The following is a 27,382-nucleotide window of genomic DNA, read 5'->3' as shown; positions in this document are numbered from 1 at the left end:
ATACCGGATACAAAACGGGTAGAGAATATTTGAGAAGACTCAAACTTTCAATACCGGATTTCAAAACGGGTAAAGAATGTTTGAGAAGACTCAAACTTTCGATACCGGATTACTAAACGGGTAAACAATGTTTGAGAAGACTCAAACTATAAATACCGGATACAAAACGGGTAGTGAATGTTTGAGAAGAGTCAAACTATCAATAGCGGATACATTGAGTTTTTATCCTGGAATCGAGAGCCAGATCATTCAAAACGGGTAATGATTATTTGAGAAGACTCAAATTTTCGATACCGGATTACAAAACAGGTAGAAAAGGTTTGAGAAGACTCAAACTTTCAATACCGGATTTCAAAACGGATAAAGAATGTTTGAGAAGACTCAAACTTTCGATACCGGATTACAAAACGGGTAAACAATGTTTGAGAAGACTCAAACTATCAATACCGGATACAAAACGGGTAGAGAATGTTTGAGAAGACTCAAACTATCAATAGCGGATACATTGAGTTTTTATCCTGGAATCGAGAGCCAGATCATTCAAAACGGGTAAAGATTATTTGAGAAGATTCAAATTTTCGATACCGGATTACAAAACAGGTAAAGAATGTTTGAGAAGACTCAAACTTTCAATACCGGATTTCAAAATGGGTAAAGAATGTTTGAGAAGACTCAAACTTTCGATACCGGATTACAAAACGGGTAGACAATGTTTGAGAAGACTCAAACTATCAATACCGGATACAAAACGGGTAGAGATTGTTTGAGAAGACTCAAACTATCAATACCGGATACATCGAGTTTTTATCCTGGAATCGAGAGCCAGATCATTCAAGACGGGTAAAGATTATTTGAGAAGACTCAAATTTTCGATACCGGATTACAAAACAGGTAGCGAATGTTTGAGAAGACTCAAACTTTCAATACCGGATTTCAAAATGGGTAAAGAATGTTTGAGAAGACTCAAACTTTCGATACCGGATTACAAAACGGGTAGACAATGTTTGAGAAGACTCAAACTATCAATACCGGATACAAAACGGGTAGAGAATGTTTGAGAAGACTCAAACTATCAATACCGGATACATCGAGTTTTTATCCTGGAATCGAGAGCTAGATCATTCAAAACGGGTAAAGATTATTTGAGAAGACTAAAATTTTCGATACCGGTTTACAAAATTGGTAGAGAATGTTTGAGAAGACTCAAACTTTCAATACCTGATTTCAAAACGTGTAAAGAATGTTTGAGAAGACTCAAACTTTCGATACCGGATTACAAAACGGGTAGACAATGTTTGAGAAGACTCAAACTATCAATACCGGATACAAAACGGGTAGAGAATGTTTGAGAAGACTCAAACTATCAATACCGGATACATCGAGTTTTTATCCTGGAATCGAGAGCCAGATCATTCAAAACGGGTAAAGATTATTTGAGAAAACTCAAATTTTCGATACCGGATTACAAAACGGGTAGAGAATGTTTGAGAAGACTCAAACTTTCAATACCGGATTTCAAAACGGGTAAAGAATGTTTGAGAAGTCTCAAACTATCAATACCGGATACAAAACGGGTAGAGAATGTTTGAGAAGACTCAAACTATCAATACCGGATACATCGAGTTTTTATCCTGGAATCGAGAGCCAGATCATTCAAAACGGGTAAAGATTATTTGAGAAGACTAAAATTTTCGATACCGGATTACAAAATGGGTAGAGAATATTTGAGAAGACTCAAACTTTCAATACCGAATTTCAAAACGGGTAAAGAATGTTTGAGAAGACTCAAACTTTCGATACCGGATTACAAAACGGGTAGACAATGTTTGAGAAGACTCAAACTATCAATACCGGATACAAAACGGGTAGAGAATGTTTGAGAAGACTCAAACTATCAATACCGGATACATCGAGTTTTTATCCTGGAATCGAGAGCCAGATCATTCAAAACGGGTAAAGATTATTTGAGAAGACTAAAATTTTCGATACCGGATTACAAAATTGGTAGAGAATGTTGGAGAAGACACAAACTTTCAATACCGGATTTCAAAACGGGTAAAGAATGTTTGAGAAGACTCAAACTTTCGATACCGGATTACAAAACGGGTAGACAATGTTTGAGAAGACTCAAACTATCAATACCGGATACAAAACGGGTAGAGAATGTTTGAGAAGACTCAAACTATCAATACCGGATACATCGAGTTTTTATCCTGGAATCGAGAGCCAGATCATTCAAGACGGGTAAAGATTATTTGAGAAGACTCAAATTTTCGATACCGGATTACAAAACAGGTAGCGAATGTTTGAGAAGACTCAAACTTTCAATACCGGATTTCAAAATGGGTAAAGAATGTTTGAGAAGACTCAAACTTTCGATACCGGATTACAAAACGGGTAGACAATGTTTGAGAAGACTCAAACTATCAATACCGGATACAAAACGGGTATAGAATGTTTGAGAAGACTCAAACTATCAATACCGGATACATCGAGTTTTTATCCTGGAATCGAGAGCTAGATCATTCAAAACGGGTAAAGATTATTTGAGAAGACTAAAATTTTCGATACCGGATTACAAAATTGGTAGAGAATGTTGGAGAAGACACAAACTTTCAATACCGGATTTCAAAACGGGTAAAGAATGTTTGAGAAGACTCAAACTTTCGATACCGGATTACAAAACGGGTAGACAATGTTTGAGAAGACTCAAACTATCAATACCGGATACAAAACGGGTAGAGAATGTTTGAGAAGACTCAAACTATCAATACCGGATACATCGAGTTTTTATCCTGGAATCGAGAGCCAGATCATTCAAAACGGGTAAAGATTATTTGAGAAGACTCAAATTTTCGATACCGGATTACAAAATTGGTAGAGAATGTTGGAGAAGATACAAACTTTCAATACCGGATTTCAAAACGGGTAAAGAATGTTTGAGAAGACTCAAACTTTCGATACCGGATTACAAAACGGGTAGACAATGTTTGAGAAGACTCCAACTATCAATACCGGATACAAAACGGGTAGAGAATGTTTGAGAAGACTCAAACTATCAATACCGGATACATCGAGTTTTTATCCTGGAATCGAGAACCAGATCATTCAAAACGGGTAAAGATTATTTGAGAAGACTCAAATTTTCGATACCGGATTACAAAACAGGTAGAGAATATTTGAGAAAACTCAAACTTTCAATACCGGATTTCAAAACGGGTAAAGAATTCTTGAGAAGACTCAAACTTTCGATACCGGATTACAAAACGGGTAAACAATGTTTGAGAAGGCTCAAACTATAAATACCGGATACAAAACGGGTAGAGAATGTTTGAGAAGAGTCAAACTATCAATAGCGGATACATTGAGTTTTTATCCTGGAATCGAGAGCCAGATCATTCAAAACGGGTAATGATTATTTGAGAAGACTCAAATTTTCGATACCGGATTACAAAACAGGTAGAGAATGTTTGAGAAGACTCAAACTTTCAATACCGGATTTCAAAACGGGTAAAGAATGTTTGAGAAGACTCAAACTTTCGATACCGGATTACAAAACGGGTAGACAATGTTTGAGAAGACTAAAACTATCAATACCGGATACAAAACGGGTAGAGAATGTTTGAGAAGACTCAAACTATCAATACCGGATACATCGAGTTTTTATCCTGGAATCGAGAGCCAGATCATTCAAAACGGGTAAAGATTATTTGAGAAGACTAAAATTTTCGATACCGGATTACAAAATTGGTAGAGAATGTTGGAGAAGACACAAACTTTCAATACCGGATTTCAAAACGGGTAAAGAATGTTTGAGAAGACTCAAACTTTCGATACCGGATTACAAAACGGGTAGACAATGTTTGAGAAGACTCCAACTATCAATACCGGATACAAAACGGGTAGAGAATGTTTGAGAAGACTCAAACTATCAATACCGGATACATCGAGTTTTTATCCTGGAATCGAGAACCAGATCATTCAAAACGGGTAAAGATTATTTGAGAAGACTCAAATTTTCGATACCGGATTACAAAACAGGTAGAGAATATTTGAGAAGACTCAAACTTTCAATACCGGATTTCAAAACGGGTAAAGAATTCTTGAGAAGACTCAAACTTTCGATACCGGATTACAAAACGGGTAAACAATGTTTGAGAAGGCTCAAACTATAAATACCGGATACAAAACGGGTAGAGAATGTTTGAGAAGAGTCAAACTATCAATAGCGGATACATTGAGTTTTTATCCTGGAATCGAGAGCCAGATCATTCAAAACGGGTAATGATTATTTGAGAAGACTCAAATTTTCGATACCGGATTACAAAACAGGTAGAGAATGTTTGAGAAGACTCAAACTTTCAATACCGGATTTCAAAACGGGTAAAGAATGTTTGAGAAGACTCAAACTTTCGATACCGGATTACCAAACGGGTAAACAATGTTTGAGAAGGCTCAAACTATCAATACCGGATACAAAACAGGTAGAGAATGTTTGAGAAGACTCAAACTATCAATACCGGATACATCGAGTTTTTATCCTGGAATCGAGAGCCAGATCATTCAAAACGGGTAAAGATTATTTGAGAAGACTCAAATTTTCGATACCGGATTACAAAACGGGTATAAAATGTTTGAGAAGACTCAAACTTTCAATACCGGATTTCAAAACGGGTAAAGAATGTTTGAGAAGACTCAAACTTTCGATACCGGATTACAAAATGGGTATAGAATGTTTGAGAAGACTCAAACTATCAATACCAGATACATCGAGTTTTTATCCTGGAATCGAGAGCCAGATCATTCAAGAAGGGTAAAGATTATTTGAGAAGACTCAAATTTTCGATACCGGATTACAAAACAGGTAGAGAATGTTTGAGAAGACTCAAACTTTCAATACCGGATTTCAAAACGGGTAAAGAATGTTTGAGAAGACTCAAACTTTCGATACCGGATTACAAAACGGGTAGACAATGTTTGAGAAGACTAAAACTATCAATACCGGATACAAAACGGGTAGAGAATGTTTGAGAAGACTCAAACTATCAATACCGGATACATCGAGTTTTTATCCTGGAATCGAGAGCCAGATCATTCAAAACGGGTAAAGATTATTTGAGAAGACTCAAATTTTCGATACCGGATTACAAAACGGGTATAAAATGTTTGAGAAGACTCAAACTTTCAATACCGGATTTCAAAACGGGTAAAGAATGTTTGAGAAGACTCAAACTTTCGATACCGGATTACAAAATGGGTATAGAATGTTTGAGAAGACTCAAACTATCAATACCAGATACATCGAGTTTTTATCCTGGAATCGAGAGCCAGATCATTCAAGAAGGGTAAAGATTATTTGAGAAGACTCAAATTTTCGATACCGGATTACAAAACAGGTAGAGAATGTTTGAGAAGACTCAAACTTTCAATACCGGATTTCAAAACGGGTAAAGAATGTTTGAGAAGACTCAAACTTTCGATACCGGATTACAAAACGGGTAGACAATGTTTGAGAAGACTAAAACTATCAATACCGGATACAAAACGGGTAGAGAATGTTTGAGAAGACTCAAACTATCAATACCGGATACATCGAGTTTTTATCCTGGAATCGAGAGCCAGATCATTCAAAACGGGTAAAGATTATTTGAGAAGACTAAAATTTTCGATACCGGATTACAAAATTGGTAGAGAATGTTGGAGAAGACACAAACTTTCAATACCGGATTTCAAAACGGGTAAAGAATGTTTGAGAAGACTCAAACTTTCGATACCGGATTACAAAACGGGTAGACAATGTTTGAGAAGACTCCAACTATCAATACCGGATACAAAACGGGTAGAGAATGTTTGAGAAGACTCAAACTATCAATACCGGATACATCGAGTTTTTATCCTGGAATCGAGAACCAGATCATTCAAAACGGGTAAAGATTATTTGAGAAGACTCAAATTTTCGATACCGGATTACAAAACAGGTAGAGAATATTTGAGAAGACTCAAACTTTCAATACCGGATTTCAAAACGGGTAAAGAATTCTTGAGAAGACTCAAACTTTCGATACCGGATTACAAAACGGGTAAACAATGTTTGAGAAGGCTCAAACTATAAATACCGGATACAAAACGGGTAGAGAATGTTTGAGAAGAGTCAAACTATCAATAGCGGATACATTGAGTTTTTATCCTGGAATCGAGAGCCAGATCATTCAAAACGGGTAATGATTATTTGAGAAGACTCAAATTTTCGATACCGGATTACAAAACAGGTAGAGAATGTTTGAGAAGACTCAAACTTTCAATACCGGATTTCAAAACGGGTAAAGAATGTTTGAGAAGACTCAAACTTTCGATACCGGATTACCAAACGGGTAAACAATGTTTGAGAAGGCTCAAACTATCAATACCGGATACAAAACAGGTAGAGAATGTTTGAGAAGACTCAAACTATCAATACCGGATACATCGAGTTTTTATCCTGGAATCGAGAGCCAGATCATTCAAAACGGGTAAAGATTATTTGAGAAGACTCAAATTTTCGATACCGGATTACAAAACGGGTATAAAATGTTTGAGAAGACTCAAACTTTCAATACCGGATTTCAAAACGGGTAAAGAATGTTTGAGAAGACTCAAACTTTCGATACCGGATTACAAAATGGGTATAGAATGTTTGAGAAGACTCAAACTATCAATACCAGATACATCGAGTTTTTATCCTGGAATCGAGAGCCAGATCATTCAAGAAGGGTAAAGATTATTTGAGAAGACTCAAATTTTCGATACCGGATTACAAAACAGGTAGAGAATGTTTGAGAAGACTCAAACTTTCAATACCGGATTTCAAAATGGGTAAAGAATGTTTGAGAAGACTCAAACTTTCGATACCGGATTACAAAACGGGTAGACAATGTTTGAGAAGACTCAAACTATCAATACCGGATACAAAACGGGTATAGAATGTTTGAGAAGACTCAAACTATCAATACCGGATACATCTAGTTTTTATCCTGGAATCGAGAGCCAGATCATTCAAAACGGGTAAAGATTATTTGAGAAGACTAAAATTTTCGATACCGGATAACAAAATCGGTAGAGAATGTTTGAGAAGACTCAAACGTTCAATACCGGATTTCAAAACGGGTAAAGAATGTTTGAGAAGACTCAAACTTTCAATAGCGGATACATTGAGTTTTTATCCTGGAATCGAGAGCCAGATCATTCAAAACGGGTAATGATTATTTGAGAAGACTCAAATTTTCGATACCGGATTACAAAACAGGTAGAGAAGGTTTGAGAAGACTCAAACTTTCAATACCGGATTTCAAAACGGATAAAGAATGTTTGAGAAGACTCAAACTTTCGATACCGGATTACAAAACGGGTATACAATGTTTGAGAAGACTCAAACTATCAATACCGGATACAAAACGGGTAGAGAATGTTTGAGAAGACTCAAACTATCAATAGCGGATACATTGAGTTTTTATCCTGGAATCGAGAGCCAGATCATTCAAAACGGGTAATGATTATTTGAGAAGACTCAAATTTTCGATACCGGATTACAAAATGGGTAGAGAATGTTTGAGAAGACTCAAACTTTCAATACCGGATTACAAAACGGGTAGACAATGTTTGAGAAGACTCAAACTATCAATACCGGATACAAAACGGGTAGAGAATGTTTGAGAAGACTCAAACTATCAATACCGGATACAAAACAGGTAGAGAATGTTTGAGAAGACTCAAACTATCAATACCGGATACATCGAGTTTTTATCCTGGAATCGAGAGCCAGATCATTCAAAACAGGTAAAGATTATTTGAGAAGACTCAAATTTTCGATACCGGATTACAAAACGGGTATAAAATGTTTGAGAAGACTCAAACTTTCAATACCGGATTTCAAAACGGGTAAAGAATGTTTGAGAAGACTCAAACTTTCGATACCGGATTACAAAATGGGTATAGAATGTTTGAGAAGACTCAAACTATCAATACCGGATACAAAACGGGTAGAGAATATTTGAGAAGACTCAAACTTTCAATACCGGATTTCAAAACGGGTAAAGAATGTTTGAGAAGACTCAAACTTTCGATACCGGATTACAAAACGGGTAAACAATGTTTGAGAAGACTCAAACTATAAATACCGGATACAAAACGGGTAGAGAATGTTTGAGAAGAGTCAAACTATCAATAGCGGATACATTGAGTTTTTATCCTGGAATCGAGAGCCAGATCATTCAAAACGGGTAATGATTATTTGAGAAGACTCAAATTTTCGATACCGGATTACAAAACAGGTAGAGAAGGTTTGAGAAGACTCAAACTTTCAATACCGGATTTCAAAACGGATAAAGAATGTTTGAGAAGACTCAAACTTTCGATACCGGATTACAAAACGGGTAAACAATGTTTGAGAAGACTCAAACTATCAATACCGGATACAAAACGGGTAGAGAATGTTTGAGAAGACTCAAACTATCAATAGCGGATACATTGAGTTTTTATCCTGGAATCGAGTGCCAGATCATTCAAAACGGGTAAAGATTATTTGAGAAGACTCAAATTTTCGATACCGGATTACAAAACAGGTAAAGAATGTTTGAGAAGACTCAAACTTTCAATACCGGATTTCAAAATGGGTAAAGAATGTTTGAGAAGACTCAAACTTTCGATACCGGATTACAAAACGGGTAGACAATGTTTGAGAAGACTCAAACTATCAATACCGGATACAAAACGGGTAGAGAATGTTTGAGAAGACTCAAACTATCAATACCGGATACATCGAGTTTTTATCCTGGAATCGAGAGCCAGATCATTCAAAACGGGTAAAGATTATTTGAGAAGACTAAAATTTTCGATACCGGATTACAAAATGGGTAGAGAATGTTTGAGAAGACTCAAACTTTCAATACCTGATTTCAAAACGTGTAAAGAATGTTTGAGAAGACTCAAACTTTCGATACCGGATTACAAAACGGGTAGACAATGTTTGAGAAGACTCAAACTATCAATACCGGATACAAAACGGGTAGAGAATGTTTGAGAAGACTCAAACTATCAATACCAGATACATCTAGTTTTTATCCTGGAATCGAGAGCCAGATCATTTAAAACGGGTAAAGATTATTTGAGAAGACTAAAATTTTCGATACCGGATAACAAAATGGGTAGAGAATGTTTGAGAAGACTCAAACGTTCAATACCGGATTTCAAAACGGGTAAAGAATGTTTGAGAAGACTCAAACTTTCAATAGCGGATACATTGAGTTTTTATCCTGGAATCGAGAGCCAGATCATTCAAAACGGGTAATGATTATTTGAGAAGACTCAAATTTTCGATACCGGATTACAAAACTGGTAGAGAAGGTTTGAGAAGACTCAAACTTCCAATACCGGATTTCAAAACGGATAAAGAATGTTTGAGAAGACTCAAACTTTCGATACCGGATTACAAAACGGGTAAACAATGTTTGAGAAGACTCAAACTATCAATACCGGATACAAAACGGGTAGAGAATGTTTGAGAAGACTCAAACTATCAATAGCGGATACATTGAGTTTTTATCCTGGAATCGAGAGCCAGATCATTCAAAACGGGTAATGATTATTTGAGAAGACTCAAATTTTCGATACCGGATTACAAAATGGGTAGAGAATGTTTGAGAAGACTCAAACTTTCAATACCGGATTTCAAAACGGGTAAAGAATATTTGAGAAGACTCAAACTTTCGATACCGGATTACAAAACGGGTAGACAATGTTTGAGAAGACTCAAACTATCAATACCGGATACAAAACGGGTAGAGAATGTTTGAGAAGACTCAAACTATCAATACCGGATACAAAACAGGTAGAGAATGTTTGAGAAGACTCAAACTATCAATACCGGATACATCGAGTTTTTATCCTGGAATCGAGAGCCAGATCATTCAAAACGGGTAAAGATTATTTGAGAAGACTCAAATTTTCGATACCGGATTACAAAACGGGTATAAAATGTTTGAGAAGACTCAAACTTTCAATACCGGATTTCAAAACGGGTAAAGAATGTTTGAGAAGACTCAAACTTTCGATACCGGATTACAAAATGGGTATAGAATGTTTGAGAAGACTCAAACTATCAATACCGGATACAAAACGGGTAGAGAATATTTGAGAAGACTCAAACTTTCAATACCGGATTTCAAAACGGGTAAAGAATGTTTGAGAAGACTCAAACTTTCGATACCGGATTACAAAACGGGTAAACAATGTTTGAGAAGACTCAAACTATAAATACCGGATACAAAACGGGTAGAGAATGTTTGAGAAGAGTCAAACTATCAATAGCAGATACATTGAGTTTTTATCCTGGAATCGAGAGCCAGATCATTCAAAACGGGTAATGATTATTTGAGAAGACTCAAATTTTCGATACCGGATTACAAAACAGGTAGAGAAGGTTTGAGAAGACTCAAACTTTCAATACCGGATTTCAAAACGGATAAAGAATGTTTGAGAAGACTCAAACTTTCGATACCGGATTACAAAACGGGTAAACAATGTTTGAGAAGACTCAAACTATCAATACCGGATACAAAACGGGTAGAGAATGTTTGAGAAGACTCAAACTATCAATAGCGGATACATTGAGTTTTTATCCTGGAATCGAGTGCCAGATCATTCAAAACGGGTAAAGATTATTTGAGAAGACTCAAATTTTCGATACCGGATTACAAAACAGGTAAAGAATGTTTGAGAAGACTCAAACTTTCAATACCGGATTTCAAAATGGGTAAAGAATGTTTGAGAAGACTCAAACTTTCGATACCGGATTACAAAACGGGTAGACAATGTTTGAGAAGACTCAAACTATCAATACCGGATACAAAACGGGTAGAGAATGTTTGAGAAGACTCAAACTATCAATACCGGATACATCGAGTTTTTATCCTGGAATCGAGAGCCAGATCATTCAAAACGGGTAAAGATTATTTGAGAAGACTAAAATTTTCGATACCGGATTACAAAATGGGTAGAGAATGTTTGAGAAGACTCAAACTTTCAATACCGGATTTCAAAACGGGTAAAGAATGTTTGAGAAGACTCAAACTTTCGATACCGGATTACAAAACGGGTAGACAATGTTTGAGAAGACTCAAACTATCAATACCGGATACAAAACGGGTAGAGAATGTTTGAGAAGACTCAAACTATCAATACCGGATACATCGAGTTTTATCGTGGAATCGAGAGCCAGATCATTCAAAACGGGTAAAGATTATTTGAGAAGACTAAAATTTTCGATACCGGATTACAAAATTGGTAGAGAATGTTGGAGAAGACACAAACTTTCAATACCGGATTTCAAAACGGGTAAAGAATGTTTGAGAAGACTCAAACTTTCGATACCGGATTACAAAACGGGTAGACAATGTTTGAGAAGACTCAAACTATCAATACCGGATACAAAACGGGTAGAGAATGTTTGAGAAGACTCAAACTATCAATACCGGATACATCGAGTTTTTATCCTGGAATCGAGAGCCAGATCATTCAAGACGGGTAAAGATTATTTGAGAAGACTCAAATTTTCGATACCGGATTACAAAACAGGTAGCGAATGTTTGAGAAGACTCAAACTTTCAATACCGGATTTCAAAATGGGTAAAGAATGTTTGAGAAGACTCAAACTTTCGATACCGGATTACAAAACGGGTAGACAATGTTTGAGAAGACTCAAACTATCAATACCGGATACAAAACGGGTAGAGAATGTTTGAGAAGACTCAAACTATCAATACCGGATACATCGAGTTTTTATCCTGGAATCGAGAGCTAGATCATTCAAAACGGGTAAAGATTATTTGAAAAGACTAAAATTTTCGATACCGGATTACAAAATTGGTAGAGAATGTTGGAGAAGACACAAACTTTCAATACCGGATTTCAAAACGGGTAAAGAATGTTTGAGAAGACTCAAACTTTCGATACCGGATTACAAAACGGGTAGACAATGTTTGAGAAGACTCAAACTATCAATACCGGATACAAAACGGGTAGAGAATGTTTGAGAAGACTCAAACTATCAATACCGGATACATCGAGTTTTTATCCTGGAATCGAGAGCCAGATCATTCAAAACGGGTAAAGATTATTTGAGAAGACTAAAATTTTCGATACCGGATTACAAAATTGGTAGAGAATGTTGGAGAAGACACAAACTTTCAATACCGGATTTCAAAACGGGTAAAGAATGTTTGAGAAGACTCAAACTTTCGATACCGGATTACAAAACGGGTAGACAATGTTTGAGAAGACTCCAACTATCAATACCGGATACAAAACGGGTAGAGAATGTTTGAGAAGACTCAAACTATCAATACCGGATACATCGAGTTTTTATCCTGGAATCGAGAACCAGATCATTCAAAACGGGTAAAGATTATTTGAGAAGACTCAAATTTTCGATACCGGATTACAAAACAGGTAGAGAATATTTGAGAAGACTCAAACTTTCAATACCGGATTTCAAAACGGGTAAAGAATGTTTGAGAAGACTCAAACTTTCGATACCGGATTACAAAACGGGTAAACAATGTTTGAGAAGGCTCAAACTATAAATACCGGATACAAAACGGGTAGAGAATGTTTGAGAAGAGTCAAACTATCAATAGCGGATACATTGAGTTTTTATCCTGGAATCGAGAGCCAGATCATTCAAAACGGGTAATGATTATTTGAGAAGACTCAAATTTTCGATACCGGATTACAAAACAGGTAGAGAATGTTTGAGAAGACTCAAACTTTCAATACCGGATTTCAAAACGGGTAAAGAATGTTTGAGAAGACTCAAACTTTCGATACCGGATTACCAAACGGGTAAACAATGTTTGAGAAGGCTCAAACTATCAATACCGGATACAAAACAGGTAGAGAATGTTTGAGAAGACTCAAACTATCAATACCGGATACATCGAGTTTTTATCCTGGAATCGAGAGCCAGATCATTCAAAACGGGTAAAGATTATTTGAGAAGACTCAAATTTTCGATACCGGATTACAAAACGGGTATAAAATGTTTGAGAAGACTCAAACTTTCAATACCGGATTTCAAAACGGGTAAAGAATGTTTGAGAAGACTCAAACTTTCGATACCGGATTACAAAATGGGTATAGAATGTTTGAGAAGACTCAAACTATCAATACCAGATACATCGAGTTTTTATCCTGAAATCGAGAGCCAGATCATTCAAGAAGGGTAAAGATTATTTGAGAAGACTCAAATTTTCGATACCGGATTACAAAACAGGTAGAGAATGTTTGAGAAGACTCAAACTTTCAATACCGGATTTCAAAATGGGTAAAGAATGTTTGAGAAGACTCAAACTTTCGATACAGGATTACAAAACGGGTAGACAATGTTTGAGAAGACTCAAACTATCAATACCGGATACAAAACGGGTATAGAATGTTTGAGAAGACTCAAACTATCAATACCGGATACATCTAGTTTTTATCCTGGAATCGAGAGCCAGATCATTCAAAACGGGTAAAGATTATTTGAGAAGACTAAAATTTTCGATACCGGATAACAAAATGGGTAGAGAATGTTTGAGAAGACTCAAACGTTCAATACCGGATTTCAAAACGGGTAAAGAATGTTTGAGAAGACTCAAACTTTCAATAGCGGATACATTGAGTTTTTATCCTGGAATCGAGAGCCAGATCATTCAAAACGGGTAATGATTATTTGAGAAGACTCAAATTTTCGATACCGGATTACAAAACAGGTAGAGAAGGTTTGAGAAGACTCAAACTTTCAATACCGGATTTCAAAACGGATAAAGAATGTTTGAGAAGACTCAAACTTTCGATACCGGATTACAAAACGGGTAAACAATGTTTGAGAAGACTCAAACTATCAATACCGGATACAAAACGGGTAGAGAATGTTTGAGAAGACTCAAACTATCAATAGCGGATACATTGAGTTTTTATCCTGGAATCGAGAGCCAGATCATTCAAAACGGGTAATGATTATTTGAGAAGACTCAAATTTTCGATACCGGATTACAAAATGGGTAGAGAATGTTTGAGAAGACTCAAACTTTCAATACCGGATTTCAAAACGGGTAAAGAATATTTGAGAAGACTCAAACTTTCGATACCGGATTACAAAACGGGTAGCCAATGTTTGAGAAGACTCAAACTATCAATACCGGATACAAAACGGGTAGAGAATGTTTGAGAAGACTCAAACTATCAATACCGGATACAAAACAGGTAGAGAATGTTTGAGAAGACTCAAACTATCAATACCGGATACATCGAGTTTTTATCCTGGAATCGAGAGCCAGATCATTCAAAACGGGTAAAGATTATTTGAGAAGACTCAAATTTTCGATACCGGATTACAAAACGGGTATAAAATGTTTGAGAAGACTCAAACTTTCAATACCGGATTTCAAAACGGGTAAAGAATGTTTGAGAAGACTCAAACTTTCGATACCGGATTACAAAATGGGTATAGAATGTTTGAGAAGACTCAAACTATCAATACCGGATACAAAACGGGTAGAGAATATTTGAGAAGACTCAAACTTTCAATACCGGATTTCAAAACGGGTAAAGAATGTTTGAGAAGACTCAAACTTTCGATACCGGATTACAAAACGGGTAAACAATGTTTGAGAAGACTCAAACTATAAATACCTGATACAAAACGGGTAGAGAATGTTTGAGAAGAGTCAAACTATCAATAGCGGATACATTGAGTTTTTATCCTGGAATCGAGAGCCAGATCATTCAAAACGGGTAATGATTATTTGAGAAGACTCAAATTTTCGATACCGGATTACAAAACAGGTAGAGAAGGTTTGAGAAGACTCAAACTTTCAATACCGGATTTCAAAACGGATAAAGAATGTTTGAGAAGACTCAAACTTTCGATACCGGATTACAAAACGGGTAAACAATGTTTGAGAAGACTCAAACTATCAATACCGGATACAAAACGGGTAGAGAATGTTTGAGAAGACTCAAACTATCAATAGCGGATACATTGAGTTTTTATCCTGGAATCGAGTGCCAGATCATTCAAAACGGGTAAAGATTATTTGAGAAGGCTCAAATTTTCGATACCGGATTACAAAACAGGTAAAGAATGTTTGAGAAGACTCAAACTTTCAATACCGGATTTCAAAATGGGTAAAGAATGTTTGAGAAGACTCAAACTTTCGATACCGGATTACAAAACGGGTAGACAATGTTTGAGAAGACTCAAACTATCAATACCGGATACAAAACGGGTAGAGAATGTTTGAGAAGACTCAAACTATCAATACCGGATACATCGAGTTTTTATCCTGGAATAGAGAGCCAGATCATTCAAAACGGGTAAAGATTATTTGAGAAGACTAAAATTTTCGATACAGGATTACAAAATGGGTAGAGAATGTTTGAGAAGACTCAAACTTTCAATACCTGATTTCAAAACGTGTAAAGAATGTTTGAGAAGACTCAAACTTTCGATACCGGATTACAAAACGGGTAGACAATGTTTGAGAAGACTCAAACTATCAATACCGGATACAAAACGGGTAGAGAATGTTTGAGAAGACTCAAACTATCAATACCGGATACATCGAGTTTTTATCCTGGAATCGAGAGCCAGATCATTCAAAACGGGTAAAGATTATTTGAGAAAACTCAAATTTTCGATACCGGATTACAAAACGGGTAGAGAATGTTTGAGAAGACTCAAACTTTCAATACCGGATTTCAAAACGGGTAAAGAATGTTTGAGAAGACTCAAACTATCAATACCGGATACAAAACAGGTAGAGAATGTTTGAGAAGACTCAAACTATCAATACCGGATACATCGAGTTTTTATCCTGGAATCGAGAGCCAGATCATTCAAAACGGGTAAAGATTATTTGAGAAGACTAAAATTTTCGATACCGGATTACAAAATGGGTAGAGAATGTTTGAGAAGACTCAAACTTTCAATACCGGATTTCAAAACGGGTAAAGAATGTTTGAGAAGACTCAAACTTTCGATACCGGATTACAAAACGGGTAGACAATGTTTGAGAAGACTCAAACTATCAATACCGGATACAAAACGGGTAGAGAATGTTTGAGAAGACTCAAACTATCAATACCGGATACATCGAGTTTTTATCCTGGAATCGAGAGCCAGATCATTCAAAACGGGTAAAGATTATTTGAGAAGACTAAAATTTTCGATACCGGATTACAAAATTGGTAGAGAATGTTGGAGAAGACACAAACTTTCAATACCGGATTTCAAAACGGGTAAAGAATGTTTGAGAAGACTCAAACTTTCGATACCGGATTACAAAACGGGTAGACAATGTTTGAGAAGACTCAAACTATCAATACCGGATACAAAACGGGTAGAGAATGTTTGAGAAGACTCAAACTATCAATACCGGATACATCGAGTTTTTATCCTGGAATCGAGAGCCAGATCATTCAAGACGGGTAAATATTATTTGAGAAGACTCAAATTTTCGATACCGGATTACAAAACAGGTAGCGAATGTTTGAGAAGACTCAAACTTTCAATACCGGATTTCGAAATGGGTAAAGAATGTTTGAGAAGACTCAAACTTTCGATACCGGATTACAAAACGGGTAGACAATGTTTGAGAAGACTCAAACTATCAATACCGGATACAAAACGGGTAGAGAATGTTTGAGAAGACTCAAACTATCAATACCGGATACATCGAGTTTTTATCCTGGAATCGAGAGCTAGATCATTCAAAACGGGTAAAGATTATTTGAGAAGACTAAAATTTTCGATACCGGATTACAAAATTGGTAGAGAATGTTGGAGAAGACACAAACTTTCAATACCGGATTTCAAAACGGGTAAAGAATGTTTGAGATGACTCAAACTTTCGATACCGGATTACAAAACGGGTAGACAATGTTTGAGAAGACTCAAACTATCAATACCGGATACAAAACGGGTAGAGAATGTTTGAGAAGACTCAAACTATCAATACCGGATACATCGAGTTTTTATCCTGGAATCGAGAGCCAGATCATTCAAAACGGGTAAAGATTATTTGAGAAGACTAAAATTTTCGATACCGGATTACAAAATTGGTAGAGAATGTTGGAGAAGACACAAACTTTCAATACCGGATTTCAAAACGGGTAAAGAATGTTTGAGAAGACTCAAACTTTCGATACCGGATTACAAAACGGGTAGACAATGTTTGAGAAGACTCCAACTATCAATACCGGATACAAAACGGGTAGAGAATGTTTGAGAAGACTCAAACTATCAATACCGGATAAATCCAGGTTTTATCCTGGAATCGAGAGCCAGATCATTCAAAACGGGTAAAGATTATTTGAGAAAACTCAAATTTTCGATACCGGATTACAAAACGGGTAGAGAATGTTTGAGAATACTCAAACTTTCAATACCGGATTACAAAACGGGTAGACAATGTTTGAGAAGACTCAAACTATCAATACCGGATACAAAACGGGTAGAGAATGTTTGAGAAGACTCAAACTATCAATACCGGATACATCGAGTTTTTATCCCAGAATCGAGAGCCAAATCATTCAAAACGGGTAAAGATTATTTGAGAAGACTCAAATTTTTGATACCGGATTACAAAACGGGTAGAGAATGTTTGAGAAGACTCAAATTTTCAATACCGGATTTCAAAACGGGTAAAGAATGTTTGAGAAGAATCAAACTTTCGATACCGGATTACAAAACGGGTAGAGAATGTTTGAGAAGACTCTAACTATCAATACTGGATTTCAAAACGGGTAAAGAATGTTTGAGAAGACTCAAACTTTCTCTACCGGATTATAAAACGGGTAGAGAATGTTTGAGAAGACTCAAACGATTAATACCGAATACAAAACAGGTAGAGAATGTTTGAGAAGACTCAAACTATCAATACAGGATACATCGAGTTTTTATCCTGGAATCGAGAGCCAGATCATTCAAAACGGGTAAAGATTATTTCAGAAGACTCAAATTTTCGATACCAGATTACAAAACGGGTAGAGAATGTTTGGGAAGACTCAAACTTTCAATACCGGATTTCAAAACGGGTAAAGAATGTTTGAGAAGACTCAAACTTTCGATACCGGATTACAAAATTGGTAGAGAATGTTGGAGAAGACACAAACTTTCAATACCGGATTTCAAAACGGGTAAAGAATGTTTGAGATGACTCAAACTTTCGATACCGGATTACAAAACGGGTAGACAATGTTTGAGAAGACTCAAACTATCAATACCGGATACAAAACGGGTAGAGAATGTTTGAGAAGACTCAAACTATCAATACCGGATACATCGAGTTTTTATCCTGGAATCGAGAGCCAGATCATTCAAAACGGGTAAAGATTATTTGAGAAGACTAAAATTTTCGATACCGGATTACAAAATTGGTAGAGAATGTTGGAGAAGACACAAACTTTCAATACCGGATTTCAAAACGGGTAAAGAATGTTTGAGAAGACTCAAACTTTCGATACCGGATTACAAAACGGGTAGACAATGTTTGAGAAGACTCCAACTATCAATACCGGATACAAAACGGGTAGAGAATGTTTGAGAAGACTCAAACTATCAATACTGGATAAATCCAGGTTTTATCCTGGAATCGAGAGCCAGATCATTCAAAACGGGTAAAGATTATTTTAGAAAACTCAAATTTTCGATACCGGATTACAAAACGGGTAGAGAATGTTTGAGAATACTCAAACTTTCAATACCGGATTACAAAACGGGTAGACAATGTTTGAGAAGACTCAAACTATCAATACCGGATACAAAACGGGTAGAGAATGTTTGAGAAGACTCAAACTATCAATACCGGATACATCGAGTTTTTATCCCAGAATCGAGAGCCATATCATTCAAAACGGGTAAAGATTATTTGAGAAGACTCAAATTTTTGATACCGGATTACAAAACGGGTAGAGAATGTTTGAGAAGACTCAAATTTTCAATACCGGATTTCAAAACGGGTAAAGAATGTTTGAGAAGAATCAAACTTTCGATACCGGATTACAAAACGGGTAGAGAATGTTTGAGAAGACTCTAACTATCAATACCGGATTTCAAAACGGGTAAAGAATGTTTGAGAAGACTCAAACTTTCTCTACCGGATTATAAAACGGGTAGAGAATGTTTGAGAAGACTCAAACGATTAATACCGAATACAAAACAGGTAGAGAATGTTTGAGAAGACTCAAACTATCAATACAGGATACATCGAGTTTTTATCCTGGAATCGAGAGCCAGATCATTCAAAACGGGTAAAGATTATTTCAGAAGACTCAAATTTTCGATACCAGATTACAAAACGGGTAGAGAATGTTTGAGAAGACTCAAACTTTCAATACCGGATTTCAAAACGGGTAAAGAATGTTTGAGAAGACTCAAACTTTCGATACCGGAATACAAAATGGGTAGAGAATGTTTGAGAAGACTCAAACTATCAATATCAGATACATCGGGTTTTTATCCTGGAATCGAGAGCCAGATCATTCAAGACGGGTAAAGATTATTTGAGAAGACTCAAATTTTCGATACCGGATTACAAAACAGGTAGAGAATGTTTGAGAAGACTCAAACTTTCAATACCGAATTTCAAAACGGGTAAAGAATGTTTGAGAAGACTCAAACATTCGATACCGGATTACAAAACGGGTAGACAATGTTTGAGAAGACTCAAACTATCAATACCGGATACAAAACGGGTAGAGAATGTTTGAGAAGACTCAAACTATCAATACCGGATACATCGAGTTTCTATCCTGGAATCGAGAGCCAGATCATTTAAAACAGGTAAAGATTATTTGAGAAGACTCAAATTTTCGATACCGGATTACAAAACGGGTAGAGAATGTTTGAGAAGACTCAAACTTTCAATACCGGCTTTCAAAACGGGTAAAGAATGTTTGAGAAGACTCAAACTTTCGATACCGGATTACAAAATGGGTAGAGAATGTTTGAGAAGACTCAAACTATCAATACCAGATACATCGAGTTTTTATCCTGGAATCGAGAGCCAGATCATTCAAGACGGGTAAAGATTATTTGAGAAGACTCAAATTATCGATACCGGATTACAAAACAGGTAGAGAATGTTTGAGAAGACTCAAACTTTCAATACCGGATTTCAAAATGGGTAAAGAATGTTTGAGAAGACTCAAACTTTCGATACCGGATTACAAAACGGGTAGACAATGTTTGAGAAGACTCAAACTATCAATACCGGATACAAAACGGGTAGAGAATGTTTGAGAAGACTCAAACTATCAATACCGGATACATCGAGTTTTTATCCTGGAATCGAGAGCCAGATCATTCAAAACGGGTAAAGATTATTTGAGAAGACTAAAATTTTCGATACCGGATTACAAAATTGGTAGAGAATGTTGGAGAAGACACAAACTTTCAATACCGGATTTCAAAACGGGTAAAGAATGTTTGAGAAGACTCAAACTTTCGATACCGGATTACAAAACGGGTAGACAATGTTTGAGAAGACTCAAACTCTCAATACCGGATACAAAACGGGTAGAGAATGTTTGAGAAGACTCAAACTATCAATACCGGATACATCGAGTTTTTATCCTGGAATCGAGAGCCAGATCATTCAAGACGGGTAAATATTATTTGAGAAGACTCAAATTTTCGATACCGGATTACAAAACAGGTAGCGAATGTTTGAGAAGACTCAAACTTTCAATACCGGATTTCAAAACGGGTAAAGAATGTTTGAGAAGACTCAAACTTTCGATACCGGATTACAAAACGGGTAGACAATGTTTGAGAAGACTCAAACTATCAATACCGGATACAAAACGGGTAGAGAATGTTTGAGAAGACTCAAACTATCAATACCGGATACATCGAGTTTTTATCCTGGAATCGAGAGCCAGATCATTCAAAACGGGTAAAGATTATTTGAGAAGACTAAAATTTTCGATACCGGATTACAAAATTGGTAGAGAATGTTGGAGAAGACACAAACTTTCAATACCGGATTTTAAAACGGGTAAAGAATGTTTGAGAAGACTCAAACTTTCGATACCGGATTACAAAACGGGTAGACAATGTTTGAGAAGACTCAAACTATCAATACCGGATACAAAACGGGTAGAGAATGTTTGAGAAGACTCAAACTATCAATACCGGATACATCGAGTTTTTATCCTGGAATCGAGAGCCAGATCATTCAAGACGGGTAAATATTATTTGAGAAGACTCAAATTTTCGATACCGGATTACAAAACAGGTAGCGAATGTTTGAGAAGACTCAAACTTTCAATACCGGATTTCGAAATGGGTAAAGAATGTTTGAGAAGACTCAAACTTTCGATACCGGATTACAAAACGGGTAGACAATGTTTGAGAAGACTCAAACTATCAATACCGGATACAAAACGGGTAGAGAATGTTTGAGAAGACTCAAACTATCAATACCGGATACATCGAGTTTTTATCCTGGAATCGAGAGCTAGATCATTCAAAACGGGTAAAGATTATTTGAGAAGACTAAAATTTTCGATACCGGATTACAAAATTGGTAGAGAATGTTGGAGAAGACACAAACTTTCAAGACCGGATTTCAAAACGGGTAAAGAATGTTTGAGAAGACTCAAACTTTCGATACCGGATTACAAAACGGGTAGACAATGTTTGAGAAGACTCAAACTATCAATACCGGATACAAAACGGGTAGAGAATGTTTGAGAAGACTCAAACTATCAATACCGGATACATCGAGTTTTTATCCTGGAATCGAGAGCCAAATCATTCAAAACGGGTAAAGATTATTTGAGAAGACTAAAATTTTCGATACCGGATTACAAAATTGGTAGAGAATGTTGGAGAAGACACAAACTTTCAATACCGGATTTCAAAACGGGTAAAGAATGTTTGAGAAGACTCAAACTTTCGATACCGGATTACAAAACGGGTAGACAATGTTTGAGAAGACTCCAACTATCAATACCGGATACAAAACGGGTAGAGAATGTTTGAGAAGACTCAAACTATCAATACCGGATAATTCCAGGTTTTATCCTGGAATCGAGAGCCAGATCATTCAAAACGGGTAAAGATTATTTGAGAAAACTCAAATTTTCGATACCGGATTACAAAACGGGTAGAGAATGTTTGAGAATACTCAAACTTTCAATACCGGATTACAAAACGGGTAGACAATGTTTGAGAAGACTCAAACTATCAATACCGGATACAAAACGGGTAGAGAATGTTTGAGAAGACTCAAACTATCAATACCGGATACATCGAGTTTTTATCCCAGAATCGAGAGCCAAATCATTCAAAACGGGTAAAGATTATTTGAGAAGACTCAAATTTTTGATACCGGATTACAAAACGGGTAGAGAATGTTTGAGAAGACTCAAATTTTCAATACCGGATTTCAAAACGGGTAAAGAATGTTTGAGAAGAATCAAACTTTCGATACCGGATTACAAAACGGGTAGAGAATGTTTGAGAAGACTCTAACTATCAATACCGGATTTCAAAACGGGTAAAGAATGTTTGAGAAGACTCAAACTTTCTCTACCGGATTATAAAACGGGTAGAGAATGTTTGAGAAGACTCAAACGATTAATACCGAATACAAAACAGGTAGAGAATGTTTGAGAAGACTCAAACTATCAATACAGGATACATCGAGTTTTTATCCTGGAATCGAGAGCCAGATCATTCAAAACGGGTAAAGATTATTTCAGAAGACTCAAATTTTCGATACCAGATTACAAAACGGGTAGAGAATGTTTGAGAAGACTCAAACTTTCAATACCGGATTTCAAAACGGGTAAAGAATGTTTGAGAAGACTCAAACTTTCGATACCGGAATACAAAATGGGTAGAGAATGTTTGAGAATACTCAAACTATCAATATCAGATACATCGGGTTTTTATCCTGGAATCGAGAGCCAGATCATTCAAGACGGGTAAAGATTATTTGAGAAGACTCAAATTTTCGATACCGGATTACATAACAGGTAGAGAATGTTTGAGAAGACTCAAACTTTCAATACCGAATTTCAAAACGGGTAAAGAATGTTTGAGAAGACTCAAACATTCGATACCGGATTACAAAACGGGTAGACAATGTTTGAGAAGACTCAAACTATCAATACCGGATACAAAACGGGTAGAGAATGTTTGAGAAGACTCAAACTATCAATACCGGATACATCGAGTTTCTATCCTGGAATCGAGAGCCAGATCATTTAAAACAGGTAAAGATTATTTGAGAAGACTCAAATTTTCGATACCGGATTACAAAACGGGTAGAGAATGTTTGAGAAGACTCAAACTTTCAATACCGGATTTCAAAACGGGTAAAGAATGTTTGAGAAGACTCAAACTTTCGATACCGGATTACAAAATGGGTAGAGAATGTTTGAGAAGACTCAAACTATCAATACCAGATACATCGAGTTTTTATCCTGGAATCGAGAGCCAGATCATTCAAGACGGGTAAAGATTATTTGAGAAGACTCAAATTATCGATACCGGATTACAAAACAGGTAGAGAATGTTTGAGAAGACTCAAACTTTCAATACCGGATTTCAAAATGGGTAAAGAATGTTTGAGAAGACTCAAACTTTCGATACCGGATTACAAAACGGGTAGACAATGTTTGAGAAGACTCAAACTATCAATACCGGATACAAAACGGGTAGAGAATGTTTGAGAAGACTCAAACTATCAATACCGGATACATCGAGTTTTTATCCTGTAATCGAGAGCCAGATCATTCAAAACGGGTAAAGATTATTTGAGAAGATTAAAATTTTCGATACCGGATTACAAAATTGGTAGAGAATGTTGGAGAAGACTCAAACTTTCAATACCGGATTTCAAAACGGGTAAAGAATGTTTGAGAAGACTCAAATTATCGATACCGGATTACAAAACGGGTAGACAATGTTTGAGAAGACTCCAACTATGAATACAGGATACAAAACGGGTAGAGAATGTTTGAGAAGACTCAAACTATCAATACCGGATACATCGAGTTTTTATCCTGGAATCGAGAGCCAGATCATTCAAAACGGGTAAAGATTATTTGAGAAGACTCAAATTTTTGATACCGGATTACAAAACGGGTAGAGAATGTTTGAGAAGACTCAAATTTTCAATACCGGATTTCAAAACGGGTAAAGAATGTTTGAGAAGACTCAAACTTTCGATACCGGATTACAAAACGGGTAGACAATGTTTGAGAAGACTCAAACTATAAATACCGGATACAAAACGGGTAGAGAATGTTTGAGAAGACTCAAACTATCAATACCGGATACATCGAGTTTCTATCCTGGAATCGAGAGCCAGATCATTTAAAACGGGTAAAGATTATTTGAGAAGACTGAAATTTTCGATACCGTATTAAAAAACGGGTAGAGAATGTTTGAGAAGACTCAAACTTTCAATACCGGATTTCAAAACGGGTAAAGAATGTTTGAGAAGACTCAAACTTTCGATACCGGATTACAAAATGGGTAGAGAATGTTTGAGAAGACTCAAACTATCAATACCAGATACATCGAGTTTTTATCCTGGAATCGAGAGCCAGATCATTCAAGACGGGTAAAGATTATTTGAGAAGACTCAAATTTTCGATACCGGATTACAAAACAGGTAGAGAATGTTTGAGAAGACTCAAACTTTCAATACCGGATTTCAAAATGGGTAAAGAATGTTTGAGAAGACTCAAACTTTCGATACCGGATTACAAAACGGGTAGACAATGTTTGAGAAGACTCAAACTATCAATACCGGATACAAAACGGGTAGAGAATGTTTGAGAAGACTCAAACTATCAATACCGGATACATCGAATTTTTATCCTGGAATCGAGAGCCAGATCATTCAAAACGGGTAAAGATTATTTGAGAAGACTAAAATTTTCGATACCGGATTACAAAATTGGTAGAGAATGTTGGAGAAGACTCAAACTTTCAATACCGGATTTCAAAACGGGTAAAGAATGTTTGAGAAGACTCAAACTATCGATACCGGATTACAAAACGGGTAGACAATGTTTGAGAAGACTCCAACTATCAATACCCGATACAAACCGGGTAGAGAATGTTTGAGAAGACTCAAACTATCAATACCGGATACATCGAGTTTTTATCCTGGAATCGAGAGCCAGATCATTCAAAACGGGTAAAGATTATTTGAGAAAACTCAAATTTTCGATACCGGATTACAAAACGGGTAGAGAATGTTTGAGAAGACTCAAACTTTCAATACCGGATTTCAAAACGGGTAAAGAATGTCTGAGAAGACTCAAACTTTTGATACCGAATTACAAAACGGGTAGAGAATATTTGAGAAGACTCAAACTATCAATACCAGATACATCGAGTTTTTATCCTGGAATCGAGAGCCAGATCATTCAAGACGGGTAAAGATTATTTGAGAAGACTCAAATTTTCGATACCGGATTACAAAACAGGTAGAGAATATTTGAGAAGACTCAAACTTTCAATACCGGATTTCAAAACGGGTAAAGAATGTTTGAGAAGACTCAAACTTTCGATACCGGATTACAAAACGGGTAAACAATGTTTGAGAAGACTCAAACTATCAATACCGGATACAAAACGGGTAGAGAATGTTTGAGAAGACTCAAACTATCAATACCGGATACATTGAGTTTTTATCCTGGAATAAAGAGCCAGATCATTCAAAACGGGTAAAGATTATTTGAGAAGACTCAAATTTTCGATACCGGATTACCAAATGGGTAGAGAATGTTTGAGAAGACTCAAACTTTCAATACCGGATTTCAAAACGGGTAAAGAATGTTTGAGAAGACTCAAACTTTCGATACCGGATTACAAAACGGGTAGACAATGTTTGAAAAGACTCAAACTATCAATACCGGATACAAAACGGGTAGAGACTGTTTGAGAATACTCAAACTATTAATACCGGATACATCGAGTTTTTATCCTGGAATCGAGAGCCAGATCATTCAAAACGAGTAAAGATTATTTGAGAAGACTCAAATTTTTGATACCGGATTATAAAACGGGTAAAGAATGTTTGAGAATACTCAAACTATCAATACCGGATACAAAACAGGTAGAGAAGGTTTGAGAAGACTCAAACTATCAATACCGGATTTCAAAACGGGTAAAGAATGTTTGAGAAGACTCAAACTTTCGATACCGGATTACAAAATGGGTAGAGAATGTTTGAGAAGACTCAAACTATCAATACCAGATACATCGAGTTTTTATCCTGGAATCGAGAGCCAGATCATTCAAGACGGGTAAAGATTATTTGAGAAGACTCAAATTTTCGATACCGGATTACAAAACAGGTAAAGAATGTTTGAGAAGACTCAAACTTTCAATACCGGATTTCAAAATGGGTAAAGAATGTTTGAGAAGACTCAAACTTTCGATACCGGATTACAAAACGGGTAGACAATGTTTGAGAAGACTCAAACTATCAATACCGGATACAAAACGGGTAGAGAATGTTTGAGAAGACTCAAACTATCAATACCGGATACATCGAGTTTTTATCCTGGAATCGAGAGCCAGATCATTCAAAACGGGTAAAGATTATTTGAGAAGACTAAAATTTTCGATACCGGATTACAAAATGGGTAGAGAATGTTTGAGAAGACTCAAACTTTCAATACCGGATTTCAAAACAGGTAAAGAATGTTTGAGAAGACTCAAACTTTCGATACCGGATTACAAAACGGGTAGACAATGTTTGAGAAGACTCAAACTATCAATACCGGATACAAAACGGGTAGAGAATGTTTGAGAAGACTCAAACTATCAATACCGGATACAAAACGGGTAGAGAATGTTTGAGAAGACTCAAACTATCAATACCGGATACATCGAGTTTTTATCCTGGAATCGAGAGCCAGATCATTCAAAACGGGTAAAGATTATTTGAGAAAACTCAAATTTTCGATACCGGATTACAAAACGGGTAGAGAATGTTTGAGAAGACTCAAACTTTCAATACCGGATTTCAAAACGGGTAAAGAATGTTTGAGAAGACTCAAACTTTTGATACCGGATTACAAAACGGGTAGAGAATGTTTGAGAAGACTCAAACTATCAATACCAGATTCATCGAGTTTTTATCCTGGAATCGAGAGCCAGATCATTCAAGACGGGTAAAGATTATTTGAGAAGACACAAATTTTCGATACCGGATTACAAAACAGGTAGAGAATGTTTGAGAAGACTCAAACTTTCAATACCGGATTTCAAAACGGGTAAAGAATGTTTGAGAAGACTCAAACTTTCGATACCGGATTAAAAAACGGGTAG

The sequence above is a fragment of the Tasmannia lanceolata genome, unplaced genomic scaffold (genome assembly GCF_043159265.1).
Source record: "Tasmannia lanceolata isolate RefF3 unplaced genomic scaffold, GAP_Taslan_0.1 ptg000012l, whole genome shotgun sequence".
Taxonomy (NCBI): Eukaryota; Viridiplantae; Streptophyta; class Magnoliopsida; order Canellales; family Winteraceae; genus Tasmannia; species Tasmannia lanceolata.
The sequence above is the reverse complement of the archived record's forward strand: the minus strand, read 5'-3'. Positions refer to the sequence as shown.